This window comes from Mustela nigripes, chromosome 5 (genome assembly GCF_022355385.1).
Source record: "Mustela nigripes isolate SB6536 chromosome 5, MUSNIG.SB6536, whole genome shotgun sequence".
Taxonomy (NCBI): domain Eukaryota; kingdom Metazoa; phylum Chordata; class Mammalia; order Carnivora; family Mustelidae; genus Mustela; species Mustela nigripes.
Window position 1 is genome coordinate 98,184,236 of NC_081561.1, and position 12,238 is coordinate 98,196,473.

The following is a 12,238-nucleotide window of genomic DNA, read 5'->3' on the forward strand; positions in this document are numbered from 1 at the left end:
CCAAGAGTCTGATGCTCAACGGACTGCACCACCCAGGCGTCCCTGTTTCAGAGTAGTTTTTAAAGCAAACTGGTTAATGTGAGATGCAGTCACCAAGGAAATTGAATTTTCCCTTTTCCCTTTGTAAAAAAAGAAACATCAGTTTGCTTCATTCATGCTGTGATGAAGTTCTGACTCAAGCCAGGTAACTCCAGGAAGTCGGCTGTGGTTTGACTTGTTTTCCTTAATTTAATGATTGCAAAACCTTACTGTCATTCAGTTTACAAAATACTTTAGAGCCACTTCAACATGGTGAAATGATCAGGTTGCATATGTGTTGTTATTCTCAGTGGTATAATTAAGATGTGAACCTAAGTCTTCTGACTCAAACTTTGGTGGTTCCCCTTCCTCCACACACATTATAACATGTCACCTGATGCATGCACCAAAGGACAAATAAATGGACTGGTCTCTCCACCACATAAATCTGTTGTAGAGAGCTCATCATGTTTGAATGCCCCCCAAGAGGACAGAAAGTGAGGTATGAGGAAGGTGCTAGTTAATGTTACCTTTAATCTTGTCCTATTTCCTGACCTAGTCTGTGTTACTTTCTAAAATTCCAAGTGCATGGTGGTGCTGTGGCCTGTCCCCTAAGGAAAGTCAGTCATTCATCTCCATGCTTTTGCTATGCTTAAGGTCACTGGTGGGTGGGGTTTTGTGGAGAAGATTAACATTATAAGTACTTGTGGTGAGCAATTTCTTTACCTTATGAGAGTTAGGTCCATTATTAAACGAAATGAGACTGAGACAAAGTGAAAGTTATTTAAAGTTTTATTTTATGATAAGTATTAGAAATCAGATTGATTGACCAGGGGAACGAGACTGAAACAAAGTTAAAGTTATGCAAGGCTCTATTCTATTCCAAGCATTAGAAGTCAGACTGACCTGCCAGGGCTGTCTCTGAAGAGAGTGACCACCCCCAGCTTACAGGCTCAAGAATCGACTGACTGACCCGTCAGGGCTGCCTCTGAAGAGGGAGACACCTCCCAATCTTACAGGCTACCTTTTATTTGGTGAAACTGCAACCCATATCTTGATATCTCAACCCACTGGGTTTGTGTGTCTCTTGCTGATTGGCTAGTTCCATCTGGTCTGGTGATGTGTTATTCAAGATTACCCCATACCAGGAACTGTTACAAACAGTACTTTTTGGGAAGGCTTAGTCAGTTAACATATTCAGTGTGAATAATAAGATCATCATCCTTCCCAAGATGGAGTCATTTAGGTTTGGGCAAGACCTTCTCACTGTTACAAACAGTACTTCATACTGATTAGATGTTTCCATCTGGCCTGACTTGTCCTTGTATTCTGGGCTTTACTATCAGGAACTAGACGACTACATTTTACTGGTTTCCCAGACTTGTTTCTAAATAAGTTTCGGGGGGTTGGGTGGGGGGTGGGAGAGGAGTCAGTTTAAGTTTATTGCACAAACAACAAAGTGGCTATTTACCCAAGATGGAGTCGCTCTGGCTAAATAGGTTCTTACAATGAGACTTTTTTTTTTTTTTTTTTTGGTGTTTTTAAATATATAGGGATGATTTGTGTTTTGCTCTTTCTGAAAAATAAATAATGCTGAAACAAACTGTGTTGTGGACGTGGGGTTTTCAGACAATCCAAGTGAGAGATAGGAAGCAGGTATAGCTCACTTCTCTAATATGCGATCTTAGTAGAATATGTCATTTAGCTAGTGGAAATCCTAGAAATATAAAACTGCTTCTTCTTAGGAACCACTTTTTCTCTTTCTCTTTTTTTTAAAGATTTTATTTATTCATTTGAGAGAAAAAGAGAGACAGCAGAGCAGAGGTGGGAAGAGGGAGAAGCAGGCTCCCTGCTGAGCAAGGAACCCCATACAGGACTTGATCCCAGAACACTGGGATCATGACCCCAGCAGAAGCAGATGTGTAACCCACTCAACCACCCAGGTGTCCCCTCTTTCTCTTTTTAAACTAGTATATTACTCCGTTATCAATGCCGTCTGTTATAGTCAATGTGGAGGAGAGCAGGCACCAGGCATGTGTGTAGCAATAAGGAATATGCGAAGAGCTAACTCAGAGTCATTCTCTCTGGGAGGTTGGTCCATAGTCCAGTTTGCCAAGGAGTCATACTAGCAGTAGAGCTGCCTTAATATAGAAAGTGAGTTTGATTCCATCTCGGGAGGCGAGTAACCATGTGGTTAAGAACTTAGATTTAAATTTCGACTTAACTCTATGACTTACTGCCCAAGGGAGCATGTGTAATTAACTTCTCTAAGTGTTTCTGGACACTCACACACACACATTTTAAAATTATTGAATGGGGCGCCTGGGTGGCTCAGTGGGTTGAGCCGCTGCCTTCGGCTCAGGTCATGGTCTCGAGGTCCTGGGATCGAGTCCCGTATCGGGCTCTCTGCAGGGCGGGGAGCCTGCTTCCTCCTCTCTCTCTCTGCCTGCCTCTCTGCCTACTTGTAATCTCTCTCTGTCAAATAAATAAATAAAATCTTTTAAAAAAAATCTTTAAAATTATTGAATGGAAGGGGAGCATGGTGGCTGTAGTCATTTTAGCTGGCCTGCCATCCATTCTTTGTGCTCCTCCACCGAAGGGTCCGTCCCACCTCCCCTTGCTCTGAGTTGGACTCATGAGTTGCTTTGACCAACAGCATGTGGCAGACGTTACCCTGTGCCAGTTCCAGAGCTAGGCTTTAAAGGGTCGGGCACCTGCATGGTTCAGCTGGTTGGATGTCTGCGATCTGCTCTGGTGGACCCTGAGTCCCACACTGGGCTCCCTGCTCCAAGGGGAGCCTGTTTCTCCCTCTGCCTTTGCCTCCCTCTCTGTCTCTCTCATGAATAAGTAAATAAAATCTTTTTAAAAAATAAAATAATAAAATAAAATAAAATAATTGAACATCACATACATTCACACTATTCAGGAATCAAACTAATACAAAAATGTATAAAACTTCAAGTCTTATTTTTATCACTGTACTTGATTACTCCTTCCTATTTCACTTCAAATATAACCACTTATATAACATTTTGGACTTCCTAGTGCTAATGTAAATACAAACATAACTATTATTTTCTTCCCTGGCTTATGCTAGAGATAGAATGACAATTTGCTAATCTGAATGTGTCTATTTTTTTTTTTTTTTTACTACATCTTAGAAAATTTGGCGGATTATACCTTCCTTTGAATATGGGAGGATTTGTGTTTTAGGTGGATGCAATACTATGGATTTTGAAAGCTACATATGAAGGAAGGTTTAGCTTTCTTTTGGGTTTGTGGGATACTCACGCTTGGACTCGGCTGCCATGCTGTGTGGAAGACAAGCAACCTAAGAGGTGAGGAACCGTGGCCTCCAGCTCACAGCCCTGCTTAGTTCCCAGCTGACAACCAGTGCCTACTTGCCAGGTGCTGTGAGTGTGCTGAATTGAAAGCAGCTACTCCAGCCCCCAGTCAAGTGATTTGAACTAGTGTTGTGTGGCTTGGCAATGACCTGTCTTTGCTGAGTCTTGCCCAAATTGCAGAGTCATGCAAAAAATAAATGTTTAAGTTACTAAGTTTTGAGGTGGGTTGTTAAACAGCATTGGAAAATTGGAATAGAGTTATGGTTTATTTTACCATTTTTCTGATGATGGAGACTTGGATTGTTCATAATCATTTGCTATTTCTAACTGAGCTACAATCCCCTACATTCTTCATATCATATGTGAATATGTATATTTCTAGAATAAGTAGGATTTCTGGCTGAATAGGTAAATACTATTTTTAATAGTTTTGTAGATCTTGCCAAATGACTTCTATGACAGGTTTTTATTAAATTTATCAAGTAGGAATAAAAACAGAGTTTCTTTTATAATAGTATCGTGAGATTAAATGACATAATCCATAGTATAGCAGAAAACATGGTGCCTAGAATAGTAAATACTCAAAAATGTTACAAGACAAAATAATCCATGGTAAACTGTTTTTTATAATATTTTCTTAAAAAGTAATTGAATAATTGAAATGAAGACTTTGCTACTTTGATTTCCGCTTCTTAAAATGATGCTATCACTGAAAATGTTTTGAGGGACATTTGACATGTATACTTTTAATCTTTTATATCACCCTTGTCACAGAAATAAAACATGGTCCTATTTAAAAAAAATAGCTTTTTCCTTTTGAAAGATCAGTTTTCTCTCTAATGAAGTGATCTTATTTTCCTCTTATGTTTTGTTAAGTCTAGGCAATATTAAATATAATAAATGTTCTAGTAAATCCTCCATAATCTAATAAGCATTAGAATAAGAAAATTAAAGGGGGCCGTGTTGTGAAGAAAATTTCTGAGCATATAATCAAGTGTTTTGGGTAAATCCGCAATTAATTGGTCTTATTATGCATATTCTTCTCCAACTGAAAAGAGAAAATCTTCAGTAATGAAAAAGTAGAGGGCTAATTTAAGTCCAACCGAATCACTACTACAAAGTTTTTCAACTTTTCTTTTCCTTTTGTTTATTCATTTTTGTCTCACACGTTGTAAAAAAATTAATTTGCGGGTCTGATGGAGTAAACAAAATTTTATATTGTTTCATTTTGCACTTAGACTATATTTTTCTTATTTGTATCAGATTTTATATTGACATCCATAGAACTTTATTTATTTCTTTTCTTTTTAAGTAATAGATAAACTTTGGCACTCTGCAACTTTCTATCCACTCTCGCATACATTATATCCTTTGACACTCAGAACTACACTGCGAGGTAGGTTTATTTTCCATATTTTGTAGGTGATAAGCCAAAGGCTCAAAGAGATTTTGCGAGCGCTGGGTAATCTGATACTAGGTCAGCTTTCCCTGATACAGCACATTATACCTGGCAATTCTTTGTAAGCAAATAGAAAGGGAGTTTAAAACAATGCTGAGTGTAATAAAGCAGACATTCCTCCAACCCTTTTCACCCCATCCAGCGCATTTATATGTTCCACTTAGAGAATGAACCACAGCAATGATGGTTTGAACTAGCTTCTCCATAGCGACCATCCCATCATTCCACCATGCATGTGTGCCCTGCACGTAAGAGCTCTTCCCCCAAGTCCTCTTTGGTTACACTGTATTTTCCTTCATTTTTACTTCTTTTATTTTTGTTATTTTCAAGGAATAACCTCATTCTAGTCTCTTCGTAATTTCAACTAGTCTCCTAATTTTTGATATGAAAGCTAGGCTATTTTTCAATCTTTTGTACATTATTTTACAAAAAAAAGCTTCAGACGTCTTTTTCAATTAAGATTGTAGCCCCTAAGGTTTTCCCATATGAAAATGCGTTTCTGGACTTGCTAGTGATCCCAGTCAAGACTACATCTTCTCTTCTGTTTCTAGTTCTGATTTGTTGCACACGTGTTTCTTTTTAATTCTTTTTCCATTACATAGATAATCACTGTAATGAATTAAAACAATAAAGCAATATATAAAGAGAAAGATAAAAACACTTTGTTATTCCTATTTCCTTTTCCTTATCTGATTTCCAATCTGTGATCCATTACCCTACCCAAGATAAGTATGATTAGCAGTTTCACAAGCATTTTTACAGTCAACTTGTATGTGTTTACATAGGCATTTGCATAGGTATGTGTAACTATTATCTTGGGAAAATTGTATTAGAATGTATTTATCCTTTTGTAACTTTCTGTTTTCATTAAAAATTGTCTTGGCATTCTTCTCATAGCACTAATATGAATTTCTCATGTTTTATAATGGTTGTGACAATTTATATCTCAGGTGGTATATATTTTTATAAATAGTTAAGGGTTTGAAAATCTAATTGTTCTGAAACCCAAACATAAGGAACAATAAAAGTCATGTAATGGCAAGCAGGGTTGAGAAGCTGTTGTTTTGATTCACCACAATGAATGTTGATTCGCTGAAAGTTGGTTAAAATATAAGCTTCTGTATTCCATAATATGGAAATGCCATAGTTTATTTAACCCACACCTATTCTTAGTTCGTTGTTAGTAATGCCGCAAGGAATACCTTAAAATAAATCTTTGTGCTAATGTCCAAGTATTTCTGAAACTCTGTTTCTATAGGTGATGTTCAGGCTTTGAAAGGTATATTTCTTTTAATTTCATAGTTTCATAGTTAGAAAATTGTAGAGTTAAATCAACTCTGCATCTATTTGTACCATGGTTATAGAAAATGATAAAAATATCACTCAGGTTCCAACCCTGTTAATATATTTGCAACTGTATCTGAATAGCATTCTATAAATAACAGAAGATTACCTTGGTTTGATGAACAAAATGTAATGCTCTATTGATGGTGATCTAGAAAAACTTTAGAGCTACTTCATTTAAAAATAAAAAAAAAAAAGAGATTCAGGGTTGCCTGGGAGACACTTAGCCAACTGAGCCAGACTCTTGATTTTGACTCAGGTCATGATCTTAAGGTCATGGGATCGAGCCCCATGTTCAGCATGGAGCCTGCTAAAGACTCTCTCTCCCTCTTCCTCTGCCCTCGCATCACACACACACACACACACACACTCTCTCTCTCTCTCCCTCTCTCTCAAATAAAATAAGATAAAATAAGATTCAACTGAAATGATTTAAATGAAACTAAGTCTGAAAATTTTAATAAATCATCTGCATGCATCCATATACTTTGCATGTTGGAATAATATTTAAGGAAAACTTTGGTTAACTATTATTTTAGTGTTCATCCATATTTTTGGCATTGTTTACTGAGAAATTTTTGTGAAAAGGGGATTCTGAAATTTCCAGCAGAAACTAATGGTAAAAAAGAAGACAAGTATATATAATCAAGCACTAAATAATTCCTCAAAAATTTTAAACAAATGAAAAGGAAAACATTTGTATGGGTTTTTAATAGAGAATTTTCTTTTTAGAATATAGTTATGAGTAGCCTAGATAATACAGTAATTGAGTTAACATAAGCCTTAAAGTCTCCCTCACTCTAACTCAATGAAGTCACAAAGATGCCTAATTACTTTCTCAGAAATCCAAGACATTTCATGGCTGAACATAAAGATAGATTCTAATTTCTTTTTTATATTTACATGCTTGCTTTTAGAATATTAGTTTAAAAAACAAAACAAAAAAACAAGAAATAGGGGCCCTTGGGTGGAGCAGTCAGTTAAGCAGCTGACTCTTCGATACTCTCAGGTCATGATCTCAGGGTCATGGGATTGAGCCCTGCCATCAGGCTCAGAGCTCATTGAGGAGTCTGCTAAATTTTCTCTCACCCTCTCCCTCTACCCCTCTCTGTGCTCTCTCTTTCTCTCTCTCACTATCTCAAATAAATAAATAAGTCTTTAAAAAAAAGAAAACCCAAAATATAGTAACTATGTATCTACTTGAATCAGTCTCATAAATTTGAACATCGTCAGAAAACAATATATTTTCTCAACTTCATTGGGTCAGAAACTTTATTTTGTTAATTCAGTAAAAAGGGTCAACATGTAAAATGATTCTTCATAACAAACTCACAAAATAATTATGTACAAATTACTAAATAAAAAGTTCTGTTGAGTAAAGCATTGTTTCACCTGGTTTGTCTATGAGAGTGTCTCTGGTAAAGATTAGTATTTGAAACAATATACTGATCTAAACTTAGAGAAGATGACCCTCACCAATAGGGGTGGGCATTGTTAAATCTATTGAGGGATTACAGAACAAGAGAAGGACAGATTCTGTTTCTGCTTGAGCTGAGACATCCATCTTCTCCTGTTCTTGGACAAATGTGCACCTGGTTCTTGGCCTTTCAGATTCAAGCCAAGATTTACTTACACTATTGGCCCCCCTGATTCTCAGGCCTCTTGACTCAAACTGAACGACAGTCCTGGCTTCCGTGGTTATCTAGCTTGCAGATAGCCCACAGTGGAACTTCTTTGCTTGCACTACCTCGAGAGCCAATTCCTACAATAAATCTCTTCTCTGGAGACCCCAGACTAATATACTGTATCACATTTAATTTCCACAGTTCTACAGTTCTACGATTGCCATGATTAACCTCATTTTTTTAGGTAAGAAATGGAACCCCCCTCCCCCAAATTAAACAACTTCCTCAAGGTCACAGAACACATAAGGCAACAACTAGAATGTTAGTTCTTTAAGGGCATGTACTTGGTCTTATTCACAGTTGCATCTCTAATGGGCTACATAGTGGGTCTTAATAAATATATGTTAATCATTCTAATCTTTTAATGTTAAGGCCAGGGCATTGACTATGATACTGCATCAATGTATTTTTTTTTTAAGATTTTATTTGTTTATTTGACAGAGATCCCAAGTAGACAGAGAGAGAGAGGGGAGCAGGCTCCCCGCTGAGCAGAGAGCCTGATGCGGGGCTCAATCTCAGGACCCTGAGATCATGACCTGAGCTGAAGGCAGAGACTTAACCCACTGAGCCACCCAGGTGCCCCCCAATGTATTTTTTTTAAAAGACGGAATAAATATTTCCAGCTATTAGAATAGTCACCCATTCACAATATCAAGATGCCAAAATAATAATTATGAAATCAACTGATAAATGATATTGAAGTATATTTATCTAGGTCAATAGGAAGACTAAGGAATTATATGTGCTTTGTAGCATATCTCTCAGATGGTAGCAAAATAACCCTGAAAAAATCTTATTTTTCCAACTTAACGCTTTATTCAGACTATCAGTATCTTTGTTTCACGACAATCAAAGTAAGTGTATTATAATTTTCCTTCATATGCCTTATATTTTAGTCTTTTTTTTAGAGATTCACCTTAAATTTTGTTTTATAAAGATTTTCAAGTATTCTTAAAAGAGAAAATAGCCATCACCTGGATTTAACAATGATCAAGATCTTGTCATACGTGTTTCCTTTATTTAAGCTTTTTATTTTCCTGAAAAAAACTTTTTTTTAAGATTTCATTTATTTATTTGTCAGGATGAGAGAGATCTCGAGAGAGCATAAGCAGGTGAGTGGGAGACAGAGCAAGCAGAGAGAGAAGCAGGCTGAGCAAAGAGCCTGGATACAGGGCTCAATCCCAGGATTCTGGGATCATGACCTGAGCTGAAGGCAACCACTTAACCAACTGAGCCACCCAGGTGTCCCATTCCCTTGAAATATGTTAAAGCAAATCTCAGGCCACATACCATTTTATCAAATACTTTTTTAGATTCAAGAGACATCTTGAAGATCAGTTGCTTAGGCAAACAGATCAGAACCAATCAAATCTGTTGCTTTGTTGGATTCTAAGTCATATGTTTCTGACTCATTTCATCCTCTTCTGTAGGTAGTTCTATGGTAGTAAATATAGGCTAGCCCTATGTTGTAACAAACAACTGCCTAATCTCAGTAGACCAGAAATTGCTTCTCTTTTCATGGTCGGTAGATTTGTGGCAATGGACAAATGATGTGGTTAAAAGAGAATGTGTGAAATGCAAAAAGATGTGTTACAGATGAGCACAGCAAAAGTTTTCAATAGTTAAGTATCATGAATCCTTATATAGTATTTTAATATTGGGATATTTGAATATAGGAGGTACAACAGCTGTTGCATCAGGTAAAGAACGAAAGATGTTATAAGAGCAGGATATACTGTCATGAGAGAAGTGGACCAGAAGCAAGATCATGGCTCTAAGTCTCTATGGAAAGAGAAGAAAAACTTTCAGTAAGAATGTGAAACGGGTCTATATGGAGAATACGGAGTTAAATATGTAAATGCTTTTGTTACTTCTATAGATGCTTTGGACCTATTCAGTAATTCATTGTTTCTAAAATCTCATTTAGACATTCCTCTTCACATATGTAAACTCTGGACAAAACCAGCAGCCAGTCCGTTTACTATGTCCCAATATTATGGTTGGTGTTCTGGAAACAGGCTCTTCCATAGTGATTTCTACTGAAAGGATGTCTGACTTAATTAGACTATGGGTCTGCTAATATTTCTATCTACTGAGTAGAGCAGGTCAGAAAAGTGGTACTATAGGTGAAATATCAAGCCCACATTTTTTTTTTTTTCTTTAGGGATACTTATTAAAGGGGTTGGAGGAAGAAATGTAAGTTCTTCCCACTCTCTATTTTGTCTCTCTTTGAACAAATAAAAATAAATGGCCATTTGTTTAAGCATTTGCAGGTACATTTTATCTGAAAAAAAGTGATATAGTATGTATCTATCTCATAGTGTAGTTGTAACTATTAAATATTATATTATATGTTATATATTTATTATATTTCATATTATAATTATTGTATAATTAATTTAATTATATTATTATATATTATATATAATGGTTGAACACTGGTTCGTTGTAAGCACTTAATATTTATATTGAAACAACTATCATTATTATGATTGATGGAAAATACTTTAGATATGTGAAACTGATATCATAATTCATTCTTTGTTTTATGAATATTCATTAATTGTTACTTGTCAGGCATTGTGCTATATGATGGAGCTGTAGAGATCAATGATAAAATTACAAGGGGAAATAGTATAGGTTAAAAATTACTAGAATTGCATATAGTAAATGTAAAAATCCAAGTAAATGCAAGGATTTGTGAAAGGAATGATGGTAATTGGGACTCATATACAGAAAAAAATGAGTGTTGTTTATATACAGATCTATTGCTTAGAATTTCTCTCAAAGTTTTGGTTTTGCTTTTTTCCTTTTTCCCAGCAGTGGTTTAAATCTAACTTGTTCTGGATTGTTACAGGATTTTTCATTTATTCATTTCATTCTCAATTGATATTGCCAGTTTTACTAAGGTTGAGTAAAGAATGAGGGAAATTATATCACTGTATCTTGTAAATTTACTAATTCCCCTGGGCATGATGATGTGCCCAGAGGATAGCAGTTTCTTAACCTCACACAATCTTAAGTTGAGTAAAGAATGAGGGAAATTATATCACTGTATCTTGTAAATTTACTAATTCCCCTGGGCATGATGATGTGCCCAGAGGATAGCAGTTTCTTAACCTCACACAATCTTAAGTGTATTTTGTCTTGTTTTCTGGCTTCTTAGTAGCTTTCTGCTGAGAAAACAGGAAAGCTTTGTTTCACTTGGTTCTTATTTTAGTCAGAAACTGGATCAACAGGACATTACATCTGTATTGCAGATGGTTAAAATTTTAGGGTGAATTTCAGTTCCATTTTCTCTTCTTCATTCACCTGGACAGCTAACTTTGAATTCTTTGTTCCTTTTTTTTTTTTTTTTTAATAACAGCTTTATTGAAATTTAGCTGATAAACAAGAAACTGCACTTATTTAGTGTGTACAGTTTGATGAGTTTGAACACATGCAAATGACAAAGGTGTGAGGACAATTAAATGGGAAAATTCCACATGTATTCTCACGCAAACACATATGCATCCATACATATGATAGGATTACCTTAAGAATTAAATTCACAAATGTATATAACGTATTTAGCATACTCTGTTAGTACATGCTGAATACAAGGCTTTTAATTATTGTATATATGCCTGAAAATAGACATAGTGACCCAGAAAGGGTACAAAGAATAAAAGGATAGGATATTAGGTTGAGAAAGTTACTATTTATTTCTATTCTGCTGACAGTTTTCACTATAAATAAATACTGATTAATATGATCATGTGTCTTTGTTTTTTAGACTATTAACATATTATATTGCATTGATTGATTTTCAGATATTGTACAGGCCTGTGTTCTTAGGAAAAGTCCCACTCAGTTGGGAAGTATTATTCATTGTATGTATTGGTAGATTTGATTTGTTACTATTTTATCAAGAATTTTTGAGTCAATAATATTGAGGAGTGTTAGGCTATAGTTTCTGTGTCTTGTAATTTCTTTGTCTAGTTCTGGTGTCAGAAATAGTGCTCGCCTCATAAAATAATTTTTTTTTTTTTTTTTTACAAGATACTGTTTAAATCTGCTACTGTTTCTTCTTTAAGTACTAGAATTCATCAAGGAAACCATCTGAACCTGGATCTTTTTCCTTGTTTTGAGAGTTTTTAAGAAGGAAGTAAATTTCTTTGACATAAGATAATCCAAGTCATTTATTTCTTCTTTTTTTTTTTTAAGATTTTATTTATTTATTTGACAGACAAAGATCACAAGTAGGCAGAGAGGCAGGCAGAGAGAGAAGGGGAAGCAGGCTCCCCGCTGAGCAGAGAGCCCGATGTGGGGCTCAATCCAAGGACTCGGGATCGTGACCTGAGCTGAAGGCAGAGGCTTTAACCCACTGAGCCACCCAGGTGCACCTC